This window comes from Theropithecus gelada, chromosome 10, assembly GCF_003255815.1.
Source record: "Theropithecus gelada isolate Dixy chromosome 10, Tgel_1.0, whole genome shotgun sequence".
Taxonomy (NCBI): domain Eukaryota; kingdom Metazoa; phylum Chordata; class Mammalia; order Primates; family Cercopithecidae; genus Theropithecus; species Theropithecus gelada.
In genome coordinates, this window is record NC_037678.1 from 34,430,568 (window position 1) to 34,455,433 (window position 24,866).

General features: G+C 48.2%; 1 pseudogene across 1 annotated transcript in view; it reads left to right on the plus strand.

The window, feature by feature from the left end:
• Nucleotides 1-8,022, plus strand: part of LOC112632423 — a 496,008-nt pseudogene extending 487,986 nt beyond the window's left edge. Inside the window, exons 4-5 of the transcript XR_003121396.1 lie at nucleotides 6,278-6,300; nucleotides 7,692-8,022. The product of XR_003121396.1 is annotated as an immunoglobulin lambda-1 light chain-like (transcript). The remainder of the gene's footprint in view (nucleotides 1-6,277; nucleotides 6,301-7,691) is intronic.
• Nucleotides 8,023-24,866: the final 16,844 nt, after the last annotated feature.

Sequence of the window (24,866 nt, forward strand, 5' to 3'; positions counted from 1 at the left end):
GACTCTGTCTCAAAAAAAAAAAAAAAAAAAAAGTGGATTATCTCATAGACCAGAGATTTCAGAACAAGCCAATATTTTGCCTATTCTTGGCCCTTTGCATTTTTTTTTTTCTTTGAGACAGAGTTTTGCTCTTGTTGCCCAGGCTGGAGTACAATGGTGCAATCTCAGCTCACTGTAACCTCTGCCTCCCAGGTTCACGTGTTTCTCCTGTCTCAGCCTCCCAAGTAGCTGGGATTACAGGCATGTGTCACTACACTTGGCTAACTTTTTTGTGTTTTTATAGTAGAGACGGGGTTTGCCATGTTGGCCAGGCTGATCTCAAACTCTTGACCTCAGGTGATCCACCCGCCTCTGCTTCCCAAAAGTTTGGGATTACAGGCACAAGCCACCACAAGCAGTCTACATTTTCATATAAATTTAGAATTAGCCGGGCGTGGTGGCAGACATCTGTAATCCTAGCACTTGGAGAGACTGAGGTGGGAGGATTGCTTGAGCCTAGTTTGAGGCTTCAGTGAGCCGTAATTGCAGCACTATACTCCAGCTTAGACAACAGAGCAAGAGGCTTTCTAAAAACAAAATTAGAATCAGCTTATCAATATTTATTAAGAAATATGTTGAGATTCATCCTAATGATGACTGTTTGTTTAAAAGAAAAAAAAAAAAAACGCTGGAGGCAATGGCTCACATCTGTAATCCCAGCACTTTGGGAGGCCGAGGCAGGCAGATCACAAAGTCAAGAACTCGAGACCATTCTGGCTAAAACCGTGAAGCCCCATCTCTACCAAAAATACAAAAGAAAAGAAAAAAAGCTGGGCGTCGTGGCGGGCACCTGTAGTCCCAGCTACTTGGGAGGCTGAGGCAGGAGAGTGGTGTGAATGCGGGAGGCGGAGCTTGCAGTGAGCCAAGATTGTGCCACTGCACTCCAGCCTGGGTGACAGAGTGAGACTCTGTCTCTAAATAAGTAAGTAAATAAATAAGAAAAGAAAGAAATCTGTTTAGATTTTGATAAGAATTATATGTCATCTAGAAATCATTTTGAGGAGAACTGATCTTTATAATATTGAGCGTTCCAATCCATGAACATGGTATATTTCTCCAGACTCACACAAATATTAATGAAGGCAAAAGAAAACGTCAGGATGGTAGGGTTGTTGATGCAGAGAACACCCATGGGAATGTCGTTCTGGCACTACTTGCCTTCTAAGGGCTGCCTCTGCTCCTTACTTCCTTTTTTTAGGTTGCCCGATTATTATGTGAACTTGTCCTATGCCCAGTGCTGATTGATTCAAGGGAACGCACCTGCCCAGGCCAGTCCAATAAATGTCCTTACACAGATTTTTCAAACGGAGACTGAAAGAGGGTTGAACTAGGCTCTCTGATTGCAAAATATAAAATTTAGGAGTGCCTGGTAACCATGCTTCAGATTATGTGAACTAGAGGGTTGGGGGAATTGCTGAGAAATAAGGACAAATCTCAAAGAAAGGGAGACATGACAAGAGAAGAGAGTGATGTTTGAGTCTCTGGCTCCACAGAGTTCTTAAGGCCAATGAGTTTCTGAGAGATAGTCAGAACTATCTTGTTTATGAATTCCATGAGACAGCCCATAAATCTGTCTTTAGGCTTAAGCTAGTTTGAGTGGGGTTTCTGTCACTTGGAACAAGAGTCCTGACTACTGCAGTTGAGTGAAGTTAAAAGGTATAGCCTCAATAGTTGAGCTAGCTGTCACTTTAAAAGGCTTCCAGTTTGAATTACACTCCATTCCCTCTGGTGCCCCTAGAAAGAGCCTTCTCTAACACAGGCCTGCAACTGGCAAACATGCTTTTGTTTTTTTTCTTTGCAGGAATTTTACTGCCTTGATTTGGGACAGATTATCAGAGGTGGGCACCGTTATCCTCTCTTTCATGCAGGATTTATCACATGTAAGTATTTGTCTTATGTTTGGATGCTACATTTTGGTTAGAATTTAATGATCATATCTCTCATCAAGATTACCCACATGATCACTCTAAGGCTGTTGTAAGCCTAACTGACAAGTATTTCGTATGTCAAGATGTTAAGTGCAATGCAAAATAATATGCAAGCATCAAACGGAACTGAGAGATGCTAGAAATCTTCACCTTTACTGCCTTTCTTGATGATAACCTTGCATCCTGTGAGGGAAATAGTGTTACAGTGCTAGAGAGGTAAGGTTCTGAAATTGGAAGAGATTGGAGGCCAGGTGTGTTGGTTCATGAATGTAATCTCAGCATTCTGGGAGGCCAAGGTGGGTGGATTGCTTGTATGCAGGAGTTCCAGATGAGCTGGGCAACATTGTGGGACCCCATCTCTAAAAATAAAAATTAAAAAAAAATTAACTGGTTGTAGTTGCTCACGCCTATAATCCCAGCTACTCAGGAGGCTGAGATGGGAGGATCGCTTGAGGAGGTCAAGGCTGCAGTGAGCTGTGATCATGCCACTGCACTCCAGCCTGGGTGACAGAGTGAGACCCTGTCTCAAAAAAAAAAAAAAAAAAAAAAGATTGGAGGGAAGAGTTTTTGAAGATACTGTGGTGCAGGGAAAGGGTGTGCCGTGTATATGCAGAGGGTCCTCAGCTTTCCAAACTTAACTGTGGAACAGGCTACCTTTCATACATTTTATATACTGTATACTGACAGACCCAACACACTTTTCAAAGGACACATTTGAGCCTTTTTAAAAAAAAATTTTTTAAGACAGATTCCTGCTCTGTCACCCAGGCTGGACTGCAGTGGCACAATGTTGGCTCACTGAAACCTCCATCTCCTGGGTTCAAGTGATTCTCCTGCTTCAGCCTCCCAAGTAGCTGGGACTGCGGGTGCGTGCCACCATGCCCAGCTATTTTTTTGTATTTTTAGTAGAGGCGGGGTTTCACTGTGTTAGCCAGGATGGTCTGGATCCCCTGGCCTGGTGATTCCCCCCACCACCTCGGCCTCCCACAGTGCTGGGATTACAGATGTGAGCCTCTGCACCTGGCTGTACTACTTTGAATAGGTCTTAATAGGTTTTAATTGTTAATTACTTTTAAATTGATTTCAAAAATCTTCTACAACATGGATGAATCTTGAAGATATTATACTTAGTGAAATAGGCCAGCCACAAACAAATGTCATTTGAATCCACTTTTATGAGGTACCTAGAATTGGCAAATTCACATAGACAGAAAGTAGATTTGAGGTTATCAGGGCGAGGGGGAAGGAAGAATGGGGAACTGTAGTTAATGGGTTTAGAGTTTCTGTTTAGGAAGATGAAAGAGTTCTGGAGATGGATGGTGGTGAAGGTTTCCCAATAGTGTGAATGTAGTTAGTGTCACCGAGCTGTACGTTTAAAAATAAAGTGGAAATATTGATGCTATGTATGTTTGAGTGCAATTATAAAAATGGATCCAGGTGTGGTGGCTCACACCTGTAATCCCGTCACTTTGGGAGGTCGAGGAGGGCAGATCACCTGAGGTTGGAATTTCGAAACCAGCCTGGCCAACGTGGAGAAACCCTATCTCTACTAAAAATACAAACAATTACCTGGGCGTGGTGGTGCATGCCTGTAATCCCAACTACTTGGGAGGCTCAAAAAACCCAAATCAAAAACAAAAAGAAAAATTAGCCAGGCGTGGTGGTGCATGCCTGTAATCCCAACTACTTGGGAGGCTCAAAAAACCAAAATCAAAAACAAAAAGAAAAATTAGCCAGGCGTGGTGGCACGTGCCTGTAGTCCCAGCAACTAGGAGGCTGAAGTAGGAGAATCACTTGAACCTGGGAGGCGGAGGTTGCAGTGAGCCAAGATGCCGCCACTGCACTCCAGCCTGGATGACTGAGCGAGACTCCATCTCAAAAAACAAAGTCTTTCTTGAAAATAAAAAATAAAGGTCAGTCACGGTGGCTTAGGCCTATAATGCTAGCACTTTGGGAGGCGGAGGTGGGTGGATCATGAGCTCAGGAGTTTGAAACCATAATGGCCAATATGATTAAACCCTATCTCTACTAAAAATACAAAAATTAGCTGAGCTTGGTGGTGTGCACCTGTAGTCCCAGCTAGTTGGGGGCTGAGGCAGGACTCTCAGTTGAACCTGGGAGGCGGAGGTTGCAGTGAGCCAAGGTCGCATCACTGCACTCCAACGTGGTGACAGAGCAAGACTCCATCTCAAAAAAGAAAGAGAATCTCACTGGGCATGGTGGCTCATGCCTATAATCCCAGCACTTTTGGAGGCCCAGGAGCTCGGGACCAGCCTGGGCAACATGGTGAGACCCCATTTCTAAAAAAAATATTACAAGGAAAATAGCTGTGCGTGGTAGCACATGCCTGTGGTCCCAGCTACTCAGGAGGCTGAGGTGTGAGGATCGCTTGAGCCCAAGAGATCAAGGCTGCAGTGAGCTGTGATGGCACCACTTCACTCCAGTTTGGGTATCAGAGTGAGACCCTGTCTCAACAAATAAATAAGCAAATAAACAAAGAAAAACCTTATGTTCACATCACAAAACCAATCACCAATTACTAGACCAGCTTCTAAGGTAGAAACACTCCGGTCTGAACCCCTGGCAGGGAGCTTGCACCCAATAAGCCCCAGCTCAACACCACATCCTTGTACCAAAGAGAGTTTGAGATTAAAATCCAGAAAAGCAAAGTTCACTCTTCTTGTGGTTTTGGAGTCTCAGAAGGTGGTTTTATTGTTTCTTAATTATATTGAGCCTTCTTTTAGCTTTAAAGAGAATGTCACCGGGTACGGTGGCTTATGCCTGTAATCCTAGCACTTTGGGAGGCCAAGGCCGGCGGATCACCTGAGGTCAGGAGTTCAAGACCAGCCTGGCCAACATGGTGAAATCCCATCTCTACTGAAAATGCAAAATTAGCCGGCTGTGGTGGCACATGCCTGTAATCCCAGCTACTCTTGAGGCTGAGACAGAATTGCCTAGAACCTGGGAGTCAGAGTTGTAGTGAGATCACGCTAGCCTGGGTGACAGAGCGAAATTCTGTCTCAAAAAAAAAAAAAAAAGGAATGTCTAGATGCAGTAGCTAAGTACGCAGAAGCCATTTCAGTGTGGGAGGCGAGGTGACTGAGTCCAGGGACTCCAGGTTTCTGGCTGAGGGGCTGAGACCGCCCATGGTCATTGTGATGAGTTGAAGGTGGAAAATGAGCTGGGCTGGGGGAAGGTGGTCATCTCCTCTGGATGTGATTGGTTTGAGAGTCCTGTTGGGCAGCTCACTGGGCATGGTCAGTAGGCAGTTGAGCTGAGAGGGTTTGGAGCTGGGATTGACTCCAGCCTCACCATGTGGGCAATAGTAGGGGTCACAGAGTGTGAAGGTGGCCAAGAAAGAGGACTGGGTGGGGGTCTGGGAGAGTCAGCAGCCGGGCATGGGCCATGGAGAAACAGATGCCAGGGGAAGAGGAAAGGGGAGTCAGACCCCAAGGGGAAAAGAGTCACTGGAAGGAGGAGCCAACCCCGTGTCACATCCAGCAGAGACACCAGGTACAGCAGAAGGACTTTGGACATGACCATGAGGAGTGCCTTTTTGGCCATGACCTGGGAGAGATGGGGGTGAGAGCATGGGGGACCACACCATGTCACCAGTACACAAAACAGTGCCTGGTAGACAGGATGGATTTATGGATGGACGGACAGGTGAATAGATGGATAAATGGACAGATGATAGATGGATGCAAAGACGGATGAATAGATCGACGGATGGACAGATGGAATGAATGATCAGAAAAGGCTTCATGAACAATGTGAGACTGAGCTGCATCTCCCTGGATAGATATAAAAGCAGAAGAATCTCCTCTTCAGTCGGGAATGACCCAGTGTCCTGGTCCAGGGAGGAAGTCAGCCTGGCTTGACTGGGGACACTTATGGTGGATTTCAGAGACCCTTAAAATGGGGCCAAGTGAGGTTGGGCAGGTCTGAGTCAGCTCAGCACTCCTCAGCCACACCACACAGCTGCTTCAGGGGATGTGACACTCAGGGAGTTGCTGGGACCCACTGGGCCAGCGTTGCCATCGGCACCAACAGCTTCAGAGAGTGGGACACAGGCTGGGGTGACTCCAAGGCTGTGGGCGGCACCTGCTGCAGAGAAGGGACAGGCACAGAGACACTACTGGGATACTGGGCACCCCCTGCCCTGTGCCTAGGTCACAACCTCCACGCTGCAGCCCTGTGCCCCTCACACCCAGCAGGTTCCTGCTCCAGCACAGCTCCTGGACTGGCCCCAGGTGCTGGCCCCGGAGGTTTCAATCCAAGCATAATTTACCGAGGCATGTGTTTGGCAGCGGGACCCAGCTCACCGTTTTAGGTAGGTGGCTCCGACAACTTTCCCCAGCCTGTCCCACCCTCTCCTGTCTCTGGAAAAGTCTGTTTTCCTTCTCTGGGGCTTATTCCCCTCTGCCCTCCAAGTCTTAAGCATGGAGCCCTTCCTTTCTCCATGGAGTCTGGGGGAAGCGGGCTAGTCTCAGGGTATCCTGCAGGAAGGGCCCCCACAGTGGGAGCAGCCGCCTTCAGGTTCCAACAGCAGGACACAGCCTGGTCCTGGTCCCTGTGCTGGGATTGGGCAGGGTCAGGGCTCCTCCCCTCTCCCAGGGCAGATGTCTGAGTGAGGGACAGAGGCCAGTTCTGATGAAGGGCCCTGCAGTAGCCTTAGAGACAGTCCCCGGGACCCCAGGGTCTAGGCTGAGGGCTGGATGCTCCTCCAGCCTGGGAGGGCCACACGGGGGCCTGGGGACACAAGGGTCACCCCAAGGGGAGACCAATGGAAGGCACAGAGAGGACTCTGGGTCTAGGCTATAGCTCTGTGGCTTGTGCTGGTTCAGGACCTGGGGACACCGAGGAACAGATGAGACTGGGTGAGGTCCAAGAGGCCAACTCTCCCAGGACAGTCACAAGAAAGGAGAGGGTCTCTTGGGGCAGAGAAGTGTCTGTCCCTGGAGTCCCATCACCTCTGGGGTCTAGTATCTCTCTGTTCACGGGTCGACCTCCCGCCTTCATTTGAGGAAGGGCACCTTAGACTCAGGAGGTGACTAGCGGGGAGTAAATGGGGGTGCAGAGAACTCCAGGGCCACCAGGTGAAGTCCAGGGGCATCAGAGGCTGCTGGAGTGGGCATGGGGGCTGTGGTGACCCGAAGTCTGGGCAAGCAGTCCCAAGAACCCAGCGGATGTGAAGGATCCTGTGGTCAGGCTGGTGGGACGGGGGCGACGGCAGAGCCCCAGGGTTTGTCTGGGAGGAGCCTGTGCTTTACCAGGAGAGGTGAGTGGGCCAAGCTGGGGCACAGCCTGTTGCCCCAGGGGGCGGGAGGCTCCAGGCCATGCCAGGCCTGGGCCTCCCCACACTGTGCCAGGACAGTTTTGTGTGCTGTGGGAGAGACTCCTAGATTCTAAACTCAGACTCTGGAAACCAGGAAGGAGGGAGCTCAACCTGCCCTGGGTACACACGGGGAAACCGAGGCTGCAAAGGAAATGACTGGGCCAGGATGCCTGGGAAAGGTGACTTGGGAAGGTCCCTAGGAAGGTGCAGGGTTGTCTGCTCTCCAGCGGGCTCCAGTGGAAAGGAGGGAATTAAGAGGGAGGGAGAGACCCCGGGTGGACCAGATGGCCACACCATGAACCCTCCCAGAGACTTTAGACAGAGAGAGGCGCTCCACAACACCGCACACTCCCTGTCATCTCTTACCCCTTCCTCTGTCCACACAGGTCAGCCCAAGGCCACCCCCTCGGTCACTCTGTTCCTGCCATCCTCTGAAGAGCTCCAAGCCAACAAGGTCACACTGGTGTGTCTCATGAGTGCTTCTATCCAGGAATCTTGACGGTGCCCTGGAAGGGAGATGATACCCCCATCACCCAGGGCGTGGAGATGACCACACTCTCCAAACAGAGAAACAAGTGCATGGCTAGCAGCTACCTGAGCCTGATGCCCGAGCAGTGGAGGTCCCGCAACATCTTCAGCTGCCAGGTCACGCATGAAGGGAGCACCGTGGAGAAGACAGTGGACCCTGCAGAATGTACTACTTTGAATAGGTCTTAATAGGTTTTAATTGTTAATTATTTTAAAATTGATTTCAAAAATCTTCTACAACATGGATGAAACTTGAAGATATTATACTTAGTGAAATAGACCAGCCACAAACAAATGTCACCATGGAGAAGACAGTAGCCCCTATAGAATGTTCATATGTTCCCAACCCTCAACCCACCTACAGGGGCCTGGAGCTGCAGGATCCCAGGGGAGGGGTCTCTCTGCATCGCAAGCCGTCCAGCCCTTCTCCGTGTAGCCAGTAAACCCTCAATAAACATCCTTTGTCAACCAGAAATCCTGCTCCCTCTCTCCATTTCTTATCTCCCATATAATTTGATGCTTCTCCTGAGTTCTCAGTGTGGCATTGGGGGAATCCTAGCACCAGTGGGAAAGTAGCCTGGAGGAGAGGATCACAGGCTCCCAGGCATGTCCCCTGGGGAAATAGGCCAGGATAGGAGGAGTTGGCTCACTGAACACCGGTCCATCCATTCTCTCCCACCTCCCCTTCCTCCTTGCAGCTCACCCTCCAACTTGCTGCCTGCCTTCTGGAGGGAGCTATTTCTGACTGAGTCTCCAGATACACCCTCTGTCCTTGTCCTGGACCTTCTCCCCACCCATGGCCTCTCTTTCCTCAGCCTGGAAATCCTACTCTGGGCCTGGAGTCCTTCTGCTTCTGGCTCTGGCCCCTGGAATGCCGTCCTTCCTCTCTGCCCAACTCCCCACCCACAAGGGCTGGGCTGTCTAGGACACTCCAACACCATCAAATTCATGAGCTCTGAAATTTTGGGCCTACCTTGATTTTTCACCTGACAGCAGGTTCAGAGGTGTGAGAAAAATAGGAGAAAACCAGGAAGGAAACACACATGAAAGGCCTGCAAGAGGCTAAGGATCCTTACAAAAGATAGGCTCTGAGCTCCCCAGGAACCAGTGCAAGAAGGGTAATAGGTGCTCCATCATTTGTTTGTTTGTTTGTTTTTTAGATGGAGTCTCGTTGTGTCGCCCAGGCTGGAGTGCAATGGCACGATCTTAGCTCACCGTAACCTCTGCCTCCCAGGTTCAACCAGTTCTCTTGCCTCAGCCTCCTGAGTAGCTAGGATTACAGGTACATGCCAGAATGCCTGGCTAATTTTTGTATTTTTGTTAGAGACAGGATTTCACCATGTTGTTCAGGCTGGTGTGCTCCATCATTTATAAGAGATTAAACAAGTCTTTGCTCGAGGGAAGTTGGTGTTTTCAATGCTGAGGCCAGGCAGCTCATCATAATTAAAAGTGGGGATGTGTTTTACCCAAGGCCTCAGTACTGATGGGATTCGGGCTCTGACATGTGCACAGGTGACTGCCTGACAGCCCTAGGACGTGGAGATTTTCCCAGATGTTTGGCGCAGAAAGTCACTGGTCATCTTGGGAGGAAGCATCATTTTTGGGAAACACTTCTCCATTGGATCCTGAGCCTCAGGTGGAAAACCAGGTCCTGTGATGGGAATTTCTCTGTGAGGCTCCCTGGGTCTGGGGCTCCAGCTGCTCTCTGAGAAGAAGGTGTGGGAGGAGAGAGCATGGCCCAGCCACATCCATCCCCTCCTGCATGGTTCCTGCTGAGCAGGGTGTTCGAGGGGTGGGGGCACCAGCAGTGGTCAGGCCTGTGTTTCTGTGGGTGGGGCCAGGGAGGGACACTCGGGGCATCCTAGGGAGTCTCTCCGATGGCTCCTGTTTGACTTTCCTGTGGCTGCTGTCACAAATGACCGCTAATTTAGAGGCTCAAAACATCACATATTGATTCTCTCCCTGGTGTGGAGTCAGACGTCCAAAATGAATCCTAGAGTCTAAAATCAGGGTGCCAGCCAGGCCAGGCTCCTTCTGAGGGCTCTGGGGAGAATCCATTTCCAGGATTTTTGCAGCTTCTAGAGGACACCCTGGGCTCCTGGCCCCTTCCTCCAACTTCAAAGCCAGAGCTCAGCATCTTCAAGTCTCTCTCCCACTCTTCTCTCTCTCTGCCCCCACCGTCTTCTCTCACCCTCCCTCTTTCTCTCCCTTTCTTTCCCTCCACCCCCACACCTGCTCTCACTCTGACCCTCCTGCCTCCTTCTTTCCCTTATAAAGACCGCACCTTGGACCCACCCAGATAACCCAGGATCATCTTCCACCTCAGGTTCCTTCACATCCTCACATCTGTAAAGTCCCTGTGGCCACACAACACTGCACATGGACAGGTCCCGGGACTGGGACACAGCCATCCCTGGGCCCTAATTCAGCCACCCACAGCTCCCTTCCCTCCTTCCTCTCTCCTCTGGGTATAAGAAGGGAATGCAGAGAGGTTGGTCAATGAATACACACCTACAGTTAGATGCAAGGAGTGTGTTCTAATGGTGGATAGCAGAGTAGGGTGGCTATGGTTATATTTCAAAATAGCTTTAAGAGAGAACTTCAAATATACACAACACATAGAAATGATAAATACTCCAGGCCATACTCCAGATACACTGACTTGATGATGACATGTTGGATGCACGGAACCAAGCAGCACATGCGCCTCATAGAAATGTCCAATATTATGTATCAGTGTAATATTTTCTATGAATAAGAAAGGCAAAAAAAGAAGTTAAGCATAAACTAGCTATTTGACTTAGCAATTCCAGCCCTAGGAATTTATCTAGAAAAAATGAAAGCATGTGTTCAAAAAAACGTATACATAAATGTTCTCAGCAACCTCATTCACTACAGGCAACAACTGGAAACAACCCAAGTGTCCTTCAGCTAGAGAATGGATAGACCCATGTGGTCTGTGCATACAGTGGAGCGCTGCTCATTATACAAAGAAAAGAAACTATGGATACAGGCCACAGAAGGGATGGACTTCAAAACATTACAGTAAGTGAAAGAAGTAAAACTCCATGAGGGAAGTTGGTGGGTATGGACATAGTTTTGAACTGGCAGAATTTTACTGTGTTCATTGGGGTATTAGGTATTGAGTCCCTGTTGACCAGGTACTGTGTTAGGTACAGCAGTTACAGAAATGAGAAGCAGACACCAGGTCCATTCTGATGAGACTCACCCGATCAGCCATTTCTGATGAACACTCAGGTACCCTGACTCTCACTGCTCACATATGCAGGCTTTACTTAATGCCACTTAAACCTCCCTATTCCCCAAGTCTTCTTTCTTTTCTATTTTGTTTTTTAGATAGTGTCTTGCTGTCACCCAGGCTGGAGTGCAGTGGCACCATTTCGACTCACTGCAAAGTCCATCTCCTGGGTTCAAACAATTCTTCTTCCTCAGCCTCCTGAATAGCTGGGATTATAGGTGCCTACCACCACGCCCAGCTAATTTTTGTATTTTTAGTAGAGATGGGGTTTTGCCATGTTGGCAAGGCTGGTCTCGAACTCCTCCTGACCTCAGGTGATCCGCCTGCGTAGGCCTCCCAAAGTGTTGGGATTACAGGTGTGAGCCACCGCACCCGGCCCCCGAGTCTCCTTTTTTTCCAACTCCCCTCTTTAGACACAGCTTTTTAAAGCAATCCATGTCATACCCATGGCTTCAATTGTTTTTTATATGCTCTGATGACAATACAATTTAAATGTCATCTTTATATAACAGCTTTATTTTACAGGACACCTCATTCACTATGATTGTAAATTCAAAGTTACTCTAAGAAAGTAATAAATAAAAAGTTGTCATATATTAGTATGTAAATTTTAGGAAATTTCTGTAATGGTTTGATTTCATGTGTGTATTTTTTAAAACATGAGTTGTGATATCACAGAGTGGAGTTAGCCTACAGAGGTTTCTACCTAACTTTCTAGCAGAGAGCTCCATTTCAATGGAATACTTGAGTCCAAAACTATCTTTCTTTTTTTGAGACGGAGTCTTGCTCTGTCACTCAGGCTGTTGTGCAGTGGCACGATCTCGGCTCACTGCAAACTCCGCCACCTGGGTCCAAGTGATTCTCCTGCCTCAGCCTCCCGAATAGCTGGTACTACAGGCACCCGCCATCGCACCCGGCTAATTTTTGTAATTTTAGTAGAGATGGAGTTTCACCATGTTGTCCAGGCTGGTCTCGAACTCCTGACCTCATAATCCACCCAGCTTGACCTCCCAAAGTGCTGGGATTACAGGCGTGCGTCATTGTGCCCAGCTGAAAACTATCTTATTCCCCATACCTATTCCTCTTGCTACATTCTCTGTGTAGGAGAAAGTCATTGCTATTTACCCAGTCCTTCAAACTAGAGCCTCAGCAGCCTGTTTTTCCTTTTACTTGCCCTGTTCTTCCACATCTAATCATCTAGCATCTCCTGTTCTGTCTCCCAAATGATCACAAGACTTTTCCATCCAGTGCAGTCATTTCCACTGCCTTTAGCCTTACCTGTTCTTCCAGATGAACATAATGTCTCTCTCTCTCTCTCTTTTTTTTTTTTTGAGACAGAATCTCTCTCTTTGGCCCAGGCTGGAGTTCAATGGCATGATCTTGGCTCACTGCAACCTGTAACTCCCAGGTTCAAACAATTCTCCTGCGTCAGGCTCTTGAGTAGATGGGACTGCAGGTGCCCGCCACCATGCCAGGCTAATTTTCATATTTTTAGTAGAGATGGGGTTTCACCATGTTAGCCAGGCTGGTCTGGAACTCATGACCTCAAATGATCCACCTACCTTGACCCCCCAATGTAATGTCTCTTAATTGGTCCCATTGCTTCTGTCAGTCCTCTATTGTGCAGAGACCTCACAGCAAACACATCTGATAGGGACTTCTCACCTCTGTGTGGTTCATTGTCTCTCATGTTTCCAGAATAAAATTTAAACTCTACTTAAACTCTACTGCTGGACAGTGAATGAGCCTTGGTATTCCAGGTTCATCCACTGTCCAGCAGTGTAGCCTCAGACAACTGAACTCTAAGCCTTTGTTTGCTCACCTGCCTGAACTCACTGAGCGGCTGTGGGACCTTGGGGAAGTTACTTGACTTTCGCATCCAGATTTATGCTGCAAACTGTGTATAATGGGACTGTTTCTGAGGGTTAAATGAGTATGCCACAGTTGGAACACTGTCAGGCACATAATGCTTGCCAGATGTTGACTATTCATCTTTATCCTGTGAAGACAATGATACCCCACTATGGGGTTCTTAATTTTGTATAAGAAGATAATGCTTTCTGATTTGTTATTGAAAGAAATATCTGAGGCTGGGCGTGATGGCTCATGCCTGTCATAGCAGCACTTTGGGAGGCCGAGTCGGGTGGATCACCTGAGGTCAGGAGATCAAGACCAGCCTGACCAACATACTGCAACCCTTATCTCTACTAAAAATACAAAAATTAGCCAGATGCAGTGGCACGTGCCTGTAGTCCCAGCTACTCAGGAGGCTGAGGCTGAAGAATCGCTTGAACCTCGGAGGTGGAGGTTGCAGTGAGCCGAGATCATGCCGCTGCACTTCAGCCTGGTCAACAGAGCAACACTCCATCTCAAAAAATAAATAAGTAAATAAAAGAAACATCTGAGTACCCCTGCTATGGAAAGAAGAAACAGAGGGAGAAAAGGGAGTTGGTAAATCATAGCATTACAGAGCTGGGAAGGATGTGTTCAGTCCCTATTTTATAGACCAGGAGGGGAAAGTGTGATGTGTCCCAGGCTTTCATTCAGGATACACAGCCATGACTCTCTATTGAGAGTGGGACCAGTGCCCTGGGGGTAGCTATGGTGGAGTTGCAGATAAGAACTAACACTTATAAGACAGGAGAGAAGCATTTAGTTACAAAAGTAGTCAAAAACTTGTGTATAACTATATTTGGTGAGCAAATGAAAGCTGTCAGACTCCGAAAAACAGAAATGCTCCTGGAACTGACTTAGTAACTAGGTTTTTTTTTTTTTTTTTTTCTTGAGACTTTCACCTTTGTCCACCAGGATGGAGTGCAGTGGTGTGATCTTGGCTCACTGCGCAACCTCTGCCTCCTGGATTCAAGCAATTCTCCTGCCTCAGCCTCCCGAGTAGCTGGGATTACAGGTGGCCACCACCACACTGAGCTAGTGTTTTGTATTTTTAGTAGAGACAGGGTTTCACCATGTTGGCCAGGCTGGTCTCAAATTCCTGACCTCAGGTGATCCAACCCCTCAGACTCCCAAAGTGCTAGGATTACAGGCATGAGCCACCACTCCCGGTTGTACCAGGATTTTCTATTGAGTTTCTTACTGAGGCTGACTTCCAGTAATAACTCCCCCGCACTTTCCTCAGGACTGGAAAGCTCAGGCAGCCCAGGGTGAATAAAAGCCTGAGTAGTGCAGTCATCACAGAGGGGCAGGGTGGCCACAAGGTGGGCAGCAGCAGGGATGGACATTGTGAGGCATTGCATGGGGCTGTGGGGCTGGATATTGTGAGTCACTAGCCTGACCTGGCTGTTTCCTGGTAAGCAGGTGACATAGGAAGCTTTGTGGTTATAAGCATCAGCCAGGGCCAGCAGCCCTCAGTTGGTAGCTGGTAGTGGAAGGAGAAGGAGCTCCAACTCTGCTGTCTCACAGCAGTTTTTGTGCCTCTTGGCGCTTGTGTTCATTTATTTTTCAGTGAAGACAGCGGGTCCCCGACCTCATAGACCAGCCAGTTTGGGAGGTGGTGGCAGAGTAAGGGCTGAGGCCCCAGATCTGCCTGGGGTCAGGCTGCTTCTACAAGTGCTGTGCCAGCCTCAGTAGTGTGGCTGCTAGGACAGCACCCTTTCAGTTTCATCGAAGGCTCAGGCAGGAGTGGAGAGGAGTGTGGGTGCCCCATGGGGTGTGTACTGACCTGTTATATTGACTCCACCTGTAGCTGGTGCAGGGGGAAGGTGGCACCCTGTTATGAATCTGATATTTATGAGGCTGTGGCTGCTGCAACATCAGAATCCACTACCGTAGAGCCTGGCAAGTTGGATGTGGGAGCCACAGAGGGCCACAACCTCCCAATGTGCTGGGATTACAGGTGTGAGCCAGAGTGCTCTGCCAAAAAAATAATTTTTATGTAAACTAGTTAACCAAAAATCACTCCCATACTCGCGAACATTTTTTCACGGTAGAAAGTGTTCAAAGTCACGTCTCTCAGCTTCACTGGTGTAGGTAAAGCAGGCTGTGTGAGCTTGGCCTGTTTGAATGAAGCTTGATTTTTAGGGAATCTCACCAGGGAGAGTCTCACAGGAGCTGCTGAAGCTCCTGATCACAAGGCCCCAAAAGGGTGTGTAGAAGTCATTTCAGAAGATGACTTACAAATGGGAAATCATCACTATTTTTAATTATAGCATTTTTATGTTGAATTTTTAAATGATCTCTATGAAAAAGAATTGTGATTAATAGAATAGAGTAATTTGGGTAAAATTGAGTCCATTTCACCCATAAAATAGGCTTTTAATCAAGTAATAAATCCTTTAAAATAGATGTTAAATGTGGCACCAGCATAATTAGATCCTAGTGTACTGACATGGTCTTGAATACATTAAGAAAATGCTGTTTGTTTTGTAGACTTTCAAAACATTTGAGAGGTAGGAAGGCACTCTTCCATTGACCCTCAGTGTGCATTTATTTCCATTTTTGGTTGACTGTTTTGTGTTGCTGCCTGATGCCTCTAGTACAAGTCCAAGACCTCCATGTCTCATGTCTTTCCTGCTCCCATCCTCTGCCATCCCTCTTCCCCTCAGGGGAATAGCCCAGCATCAACTCAGTCCATGCTTGTTAATCAACCACCTCCATACACCACATCCAGCAAAGCTCCCTGAGTGACTCACAGTCACCAACCACCGGTACACTGATCTTTCCTCTGTGTCCTTCCAGTTCTTCCTGAGGACGGCCTGTTTTTAAGATGTTCACCACAATGCAAAGATGAAGATGATGATGAAGATGGTGATGATGATGATGATGGTGATGTCCAGGTAAGACCCACATTTTTGGCTTCCACAGCAATCTTGCTTTCCTAATTCTTCTCAATTAATTTTGATTTGAAAACCTGGCAATGCACATTATGTACACTGTACACTATTGTCTTTGTGGGGCTGGAATTCAGTAGGAGTGTCTTCCCAACTGATACTTAGTAGGCTATGCTGCTTCTAAATGACGGCATCCATTATCAACTGGAATACTGAGGCATTTTCCACAATACCAGTTTTCCTCCTTGGATGAAGCATTGTGCGTTTGCATATCAAATTAAATTTAAAGGTAAATTCTGTGAATAGAGGTCTTGTTTTTCTATAGCTATCCTCTGTGCTAGTCTTTGGGGATTTTGACCTATGACTCAATCACTGTACTGCCTTCTGGTTTTTTATCGTTGTCCAGAGAATAACAGATCTGTGTGAAGCGCACAGCAGAATCTGATTCTCATGTTTTCTTTTATATAATTGCAGATAAGAGCTTGGAAAGAAAGCGGTATGTACCATGAAATAACTCACTTCCTGAGGAGAAAACTTGCTAGCTTCATTGTAGAGAAACCTGATTCTGGTTTCCTGCTGGGAAAGAGGCTTGGGGTTTTCCTGAAAGTGATTTTGCCAGTATAGAACTCTGGCCCGAGAAGCTGTAGGAAGGCTTGTCAACCCAGAAGAAAGATTTGGGGATCATGTATGAAACAGTGTGGGTTGGGAGACTAACCCATCATTCAGCTTCAGCTAAAGTAGGAGGAGTGGGTGAGTCACACTGATGACTTATCCTGCTGGTTTTGTTTCTAAAGACTTGACGCTGGAGAGTATAAGTGACAAGGAGACTCATCCAGTCCCAGGACCCTCCAGGTTATCCCTGCTGATTGTGAGGAGGGGCTGAAGGAGGGCGTTTGAAATCAGAAGGAAAATGGAAATATGTGTGAGGTCTGGCTTGTTGTTTTCAGTTTCTTGGCATCATGGTAAGAACTGTCTGTATGGGCTATGAGGGTGCTGCGTTCATGAGAGATTCTCTTTGCAGTTCACTTGCTCTTTTCTTCCTGTGGAACATCAGAGCCTTTGGTTTAGATTAATCAACACTCCTTGGGATCAGTCACAAGGGGTGTAGGCTTAAGCACTGGGTGTCATCTGTGTTGAACCTAGAGACACAATTCTTCTGCTGTGTGCCAAGGAGAAATCGAGAATCACCCTCTGAACTTTCAGGACTTGTTAGTGCACATTCATGTTTCTGTCCTCACTGTGCACTCCTGGTTTAAAGGGATCTCCCGGGGTGGATGGCGGAGTGAATATTCACTCTGGGCTCACTGGTAAAACTCCAGTTTCCTTTGAAGGGAGGAGGAAAGTTTGACCTTGAGCACACTTCTAGCCTCCACTTCCAACCCAGTCACAGATTCTGAGCTGAGGCTTCTTTCTCCCCAGTTCTCTAATTTTGGGGGAAGCCAAGAATTTCTTCCCACAAAAGATAGTATCACACTATTTCCTGTTTTCAAAAATTTGGCTTTGGTTTTATTTTCTAAGTTGATATTCATCACTTGAGTTCTAGATTTTTTCTTTTTCTTTCTTTGTTTTCTTTTTTTTGGGCTGGAGTCTTGCTCTGTTACCCAGGCTTGAGTGCAGTGGCAGGATATTGGCTCACTGCAAGCTCCGCATCCCAGGTTCATGCCATTCTCCTGCCTTGACCTCCCGAGTAGCTGGGACTACAGGCACCTGCCAACACACTTGGCTAAGTTTTTGTATTTTTGACAGAGACAGGGTTTCACCATGTTGGCCAGGCTGGTCACAAACTCCTGACCTCAGGTGATCTGACTGCCTCAGCCTCCCAAAGTGATCAGATTATAGACGTGAGCAACCATGCCTGGCCAGGGTTATTTTTAATATAATTGTGTCTATCTCAAGTAATGTTGCTTTGAGTATTTTTGTCAATGGTTTTGGAATAACACCAGCACTCACTTCTGTGGACTAGACTGTTAGAAGGCAGCATATCTTTCATCATCATAAATCATGCCAAACTTTTTCCTAAATGATGACACCAATTCATGCTCCTCTAACAGCATATGTGAGTAGCTGTTTCTCCAAATCCTCGTGGACTCTTAGTTTTATCTCTTTCTAAAAATTCCATCACTGTGGTTAGTCTTTCATTTGCATAACATATTACTTAACATTGTTACCAAAAAGAAATGTTGTTTTACTCTAACGCTGAAGTGCAGTAGGTTTGTTTACACCCGCCTCACCACAGACACCTAAGTAACGCATTGTGCTGACATTCCAACAGTTACGACTTCACTAGGCAAAGGGAAATTTTCTGCTTTGTTATAATCTTATGGGAGCACTGTCATACATGTGGTCTGTCACTGAGCAAAATGTCATTCTGCCCCATATGACTGTAGTTAATAAGCAGGTGCTTAAGTTATAAGAATGAAAATAATAACAGATATAAATTGAGTATCAGATACTCTATGGGCACTTCTCTATGTTGCCTCCTTGAAGTGTCACAATTACTTTGAGACAGAATTAGTTTTGCTATAGTCATTATACAGATGAGGAATGTGAGTCTCAGCTATGTAAATTACTCATGAGACACACGAAGAGCTGGATCTTTTTAACACCAAAGGCTAGTCTATAAACTAACATGCTAGTAGCCTGTGGTGGCAAAGTAGACTTACCATAAAATGAAATGTGCTTCCACAGCTGGGCATGTGAGCTTAGTGAGGATGGTGTTACCCATTGCTCCATGGCTCAGAAATTGGTCTTGCTGAAACTTGAATGCAGAAGCTCTTGGCTCAGGGAGTGAAAAGTTACTGACATGTTACACCAGTGCAATTGAGGGATTATGCTTCCATAGAGCATGTGGTTGTTCTCAAGGATTGAGAACAAAGAGAATCAAAGAGAATCACCCAGAGCAAGACTCCATCTCAAAAAAAAAAAAAAAAAAAAATTGCCCATCTAATAGTGAAAGATTAGATACAGTCAACCACACTGGGTCTTACTGTGTAAAAAAAAAAAAAAAAAAGTACTTTTAGACAGTGATAGGAAAGAAGGAAAAAATTAAAATAGTTGATGTGTTCTATGTGGGACTGTGCAATAAACTGGTTTTAAATAGAAATTTGTATGAAGTTCTTTAGGCAATAAGTAAAAATGGAAGGGAAACTTGATGGCAGAGAGCAGCCAGGACCACAGTTGCCTGTGGATGCAGAGTCTGTGGTGGAGCCTGGAATGCACCGCTCATAGACATGAGCAACCATGCCTGGCCAGGGTTATTTTTAATATAATTGTGTCTATCTCAAGTAATGTTGCTTTGAGTATTTTTGTCAATGGTTTTGGAATAACACCAGCACTCACTTCTGTGGAGTAGACTGTTAGAAGGGGGCATATCTTTCATCATCATAAATCATGCCAAACTTTTTCCTAAATGATGACACCAATTCATGCTCCTTTAACAGCATATGTGAGTAGCTCCCCACAGGCAGTCAGTTCAGTGACAGCACCACTCATTATCTGATCAGTAGGCACCCCACTAGCACATGGAGAGAACAGGGAGGCCTAAGATGAGTCCGGGCCATGAAAGGTCTCCAGGGAGGGGATCGTGAAAGATGTGAAAAGCATCCTGGAGTGGGAGGTAGCCCTGCAGCTTAGCGGTCCAGTTTCCCTCACTGATCTGACTTGATATAGCATAGAGATGCTCACAGAGCAGCCTCCAGTATCCTCCCACTTCCGTAAAGGCTTAAACACACCATGATGTGTATCAGTTTCTTAAAGAGCACAATAGCAAATGTGCTATATTGAACAACCAAAATGACAGAGAAGTGGCCTAATTTCCTAGAAGTGTTTCAGGGAGGGGAGGTGGTGAGGCTCCACTGGGGAAATGCTCATGGCCAGAGAAAGATGAGGCCTGAGGACTGGCGGTTGGGCTCAGCCACATGGAGACCACAAGAGCAATCTGGTGGTGCCCTACAAGAGCAATCTGGTGGTGTGGTGCTGGGGAGGGGAGAAGGCCAGAGCCATAGAACCTGTGCAGAGATTCAGAACCAGAGGGCTCCTCAGAACAGGCACAGGAGATGGTCTGTAAGGACCTGTCCCACTCCAATGAGGGTATGAGGGGCAGGGAGGGAGGAAAGCAGCCCCACATAGGAGGATGCCTAGGGTAGGGAAGCAGGTCTCAGAAGAGCTAGGTTTCAGTCCAGGCAAGAAAGGAAAGAATGTTCCTGGGAGATGCTGAGGCCCTGGGGCCTCCAGAGGGCTTGGAAAAAAGATTTCAGCAGACGGAGTCAGAAAAGGAGTGTTCAGGGCCATGAAGGGGAGGTGAGCTGAGCTTCTTGCAGCCCTTGGTGCAAACAGGGATGAAGGACGTAATGAGATGAGTCCTGAGTCTGAGGCAGAGAGCGGTGAGGAGGCCGTGGGTTTGGAAAGGGAGGGAAGGGTCTGGCTGGGAGAAGCAGTGTTCTGACCCTCTACAGTCCTTCCAGGGAAGGTCAGAGTCCAGAGAGGTCCAGGGCTCCCTCCTAACGCTTGCCCAAACCAGTGTACCCCTGGTCAGGAGGGGGTGCTGTGTAGACTGCTGTGGAGTGAGGGAGCAGCTTTTCCTGGGTATAGGACCCCAGGCACCTGCAGGATGCAGGGTTCCAGGCTCCCTCAGATGCCTGCTGATCTGTCTCCTCTGAGGGTTGTAAATAGTGTTCTTGGGCACCCACAATGTACAAGGCGCTTATTTTCAGCATGATGCACCTGGCACTGCCAAAATGATATTTTGGCATTTATGATAGGCACAATTACTATCCCCACTTTAGAGCTAGAAAAACTGAGGCACTGAGCAGTTAATGAACTTGCCCCAGGTTCTGTAGATAAACAGTTCTTCCATAGATAGAACTGGGGTCTCAACACAGCAGGCTCCCTTCATAGTGTGGGCTTATAGCCACTGGCTGTCCCGCTACCCTTGTCCAGCCTCAGCTCTCTGGGGTGGCAGTTTGTGCCTTTGGGCTACAGTTGAATGACCAGTTGCCTCTTCCAGGCTGGCTCTCATACCTCTTCTGGCAGCAGCTTCTTAAATCCCAGAAACTGATAACGGTGTGGTAAATGGGCCTTGGAGAATGGAGGCAAGGGTGTGGTGCTCAGGACTTCTAGGTCTCAACATAGGCTGTGTTCCTGGCCCTCCCCTTGTAGCAGAGGCACCTCCATCCCTGGCTGATGAGTTCCCACATCTCTAATATCTCCTCAGCCTGGACTGCAGAAGCAGGAGCCCAGGAGATGCTGGCGTGGAGGCTGCTCAGTGGGATGATGTCATAGTGTACAAAGCTGCGAGCCTGCTCTCACTGAAAAGGAATTGTCTTCTTCACCCAGGGTGAAGCCCTCCCAGGAGCTGACCAGGGAGCTGAATTAACAGGGCAGACCAGCACGTGCTACAGGGACATCTGAGGGAGGCTCAAGCTCCGCAGTCAGGCGTTTTCCATGACTTGGCATAGAGAAGCGATTCCTAGGCTCCCCTCCTGGACAGAACCAGGAATGTGCCTTGGAGGTGGCTAGGCTTCAGACCATCCTGGGGGCATGCTTGGGTGACTTTAGAGAATGCAGCTCTTTGCTGGGAAGATCTTAAGGAGGAAACCAGAACCTCTCCCTGTCCTGAGCTGTCATCCCTAGGGGAGCCTCTTGGGACAGAGTCATCCTCAGTCATAAGAACCTGCATCGGGTTTCACCTTTTGCCTCCCTTCCTGCCAGCCAGGGTGGGGAGGGGGCAGACCTGGCTGAGCAGAACCACACCCAGCCACACCCCATGGATCAATCACTGGAGTTTCTGAAACCTGGGTGGTGCCTGGTGCAGCTGCGTTCCTTCCTTCCCAAGTGCCTGCCCCCAGCTTTGCCCATGGAGGTCTCAGTCTTCTCTACATTCTGAGGAAAACTCTTGGCCCCAGCAGAGAGTGAAACTCCAAGGCCATCTCCCACCCACCCCAGCACTGCGTTCAGCCTGTACCATCCAGGACCCAGTGCCTCTGGGCCTGGCATTTAGGCTTTGGCAAAAGAGTGAGAAGAGACATGACTGTGCTCCAGAAACAGAAAGTGCTATTCCAGCTTGAAATAAAGAGACTGAGCGCATTGATTCAGGTGCAGAGGTGGCTGATGAGGTCTGACCCAATGAGGGGCTCAGGGTTTCCACTCAATGACATTGATGGCGATCTGGGTCACCTGCTGTAAGGCCTCGCACTCATAAGCTTTGTTGTCATTGTCCTCCTCTGGGACACGGAGGGTATGCACGTGGGCCTGCACAACCTTGCAGCCCTCAGGGGCCTATGGCAGCATGGTGAGGGCCTTGGTGGCCTTCAGGTACACCCTGCCCATGGGTGAGTGTAGCAGCTTCGGGAGCAGACTGGTGACTTGTGCGTCCAGGGCCACATACTTCTTGGCAGGCCACCAACACAGGGAATTTCTAACAGCCTGTGGGGGCCTCTTCTCACCCCCTCTCACCCCAGCCCTCTTTTGAACCTCATGCCTGCAGTCTCAGGGGAGGTGCCACCCTGTCCCCCTGCTGCAGGGATTCCCTGATTCATTCACGCAGTGAGATGCTGAGGCAAGAGTTGGGTTTCCCATCTCAGCACTCTTTTGGACTGGGTAATTCTGAACTTGGGACCAAAACCCCTGCTATGACCTTTGGGTCTGGAGCAGCAAACAGAGCAAAGCCTTGTCCTCAGGAGCTCTCCTTGGGGATGACACAGAAAGTGATGGCAAGGATGGTGGTCACAGTGGACACAGGAGGATGCAGGGAGGCTGGGGAGGCCACAGTTTCAGAGAGAAAGCTCTCTCCTGGAAAGCCACTCTCCTGGTCCCACGGAAAGGGACCTCTGTCCAAACCTAAGAACGATGAGGCTGGGACAGGGCCTGGGAACATGCATTTCCACAGACCACCTGGGGTCTGGTTCAGGGACCACACTTGGAGAAATACTCACCCAGGCATCTAAAGAGACTCTCAGAAGAAAGAGAAGCCAAGACTTAGGGAAGGCAAGAGGGCCCCCCCCAGGAAGGGGATGTGACCACAGCCAAGGCAGGGACTCTGGGGGTCGGTGACCAGCCCATCCTCACAATGAGGGGCCCAGTGTGGGAACACCCCCCAACCACCACAAGCTCTGAGTTTTTGTGCTCCCACAGGTTTGAGGCCACGATGTTGACTGTGATCCTGTGTGACCTGGGATGAGACAAGACACTGCGCCTCCATTTCTTCAGCTGTGAAGGCAGACATCACCTTGCTGGAGGGTTTTCTAAATGTGAGGTTTGGAGACAATGCCTGGCACACAGGAGGCACTCAGTGACCGCTGGGTGTCAGGATCATCACCAGTGCTTTTCCTGTTCTCGCCTTCCTCATGGGGAGGAGGTGCCAGACCCTCTCCTGCATCCTCCTGTAGGCAGGGGCCAGCGGGTCCTGGATGAGCTCCTGGAGCTGCTCCTCCTTCTGCAGCTTCCACAGCAGTGAGCAGATCAGACCCTTGCTGATGACACCGTGGGCCCCTGCATGACAGGAAAGGGCACTGAGGGTAGACCGGCCACACCCCTCCCATGCTGGTTGGCCTCAGGGATCAGGAAGGATTTTGCAGAGCAACTGGGTGGGTTTGAAAAGAGAACTTGCAAATTACCCATCACCCCCCCAAAGCTGCCTGGCCAGGGGCCTGAGAAGCCAACAGGAGGCTGTGGGTGAAGCCATGTCAGGGGCTGAGTGAGAGGACAGGAACAGAGGACCCAGGAAGGGCCAGCCTTTTGTCACTGGCATCTCAGGGGGCATCTGCCATAGCAGGGCACAGTGTCCTGAGAGGCAGCAGCCACCCCCGGGAGATCCAGCAGCTCACTGCTTCAGGGCCTACACCCACCAGGAGACCCTCAGGTCTTCCCTACCACTGCCCTAGAATAGGGGAGCCAACAAAGACCCCCCTTCCCACCCAAAATGAGTTGGAGACTCACGCCTGGTCATACCAGCCCCTGAGAAGAGCCTGGGTTCAACTCTGAGATGGAAGACCTAGAGTGTAGGTCAGTGTCTCATACACCAACAAGAGCTGTGCCCCAACTAAAGCGATGGGAAGCCATAGGCTCTGGCCAAGGGGTCTTGAAAGGACATCTGGCTCTGTGGGAAGGGGGTCTCCACATGGCACAGCTGGTGCAGGTACTGGCAGGAGTACAATGAGGCAAGCCTCCCCCATAAACAGGCCCCACCTGGCTCCTCCCAGCTGGAGATGGAAGCCTGGGAGGGAAGTGGTTGGTTCAGCCTGGAGAGCCTGTGGGGCAGGTAAGGGTTGAGAGATTTTATGGAATGTGGAGGCCTATGGAGGAGAGAAGCCAGAGGGGTGAGGAGGAACATCAATCCCTAGAGGGGCCTGGGCAGGCACTAGCTTTCACTAAGGAGTTACTATTTTGTCCATCATGAACTTGTTTCAGTTAAATTTTCTTCTTTTTTTTTTCTGAGGTCATTTAATAGATGCAGTATACCTAATTCATATGGCTGTATGAGGATTTTTAAAACTACTGTATATAATGCAGAATATTTTAACATCTTTTACTTGGTAGCTACTTACAATCCTTTCTAAATGTAAAACATAAATTATCAAAATGTGAGAATCAGATTTAGAGAGCCGACATAAAATCATCAGTTAGTGACTATTATGACTCAGAGGTGCATATTTCTGCTTTTCATTGGAGACTCAGGGTGCCCTCGCCATTAGTTCCTTTAGCCTTAACAGCAGAGGTTTTTTTCTTAGGGTCATTGAGACTGGGCACATCTCAGAGTTAATATTCATTGATAAATTAGTTAAGTAAGAAATAGAAAAAAGCTGAACTCATGAGAAAATTTGAGAAGACAGAGCACATAAACAGGAGTGTAATTCACAATAGTTTAGGTTTCGCTAGCAAAAATAATCCAAAATCTCAGTGACTTAATAAAGGTTCAATTGGGCTACATATTTAGAAAGAGTTGAGACACTGCAGAGTGCACAGCAATCAAATTCCAACCAAAAAAAAAA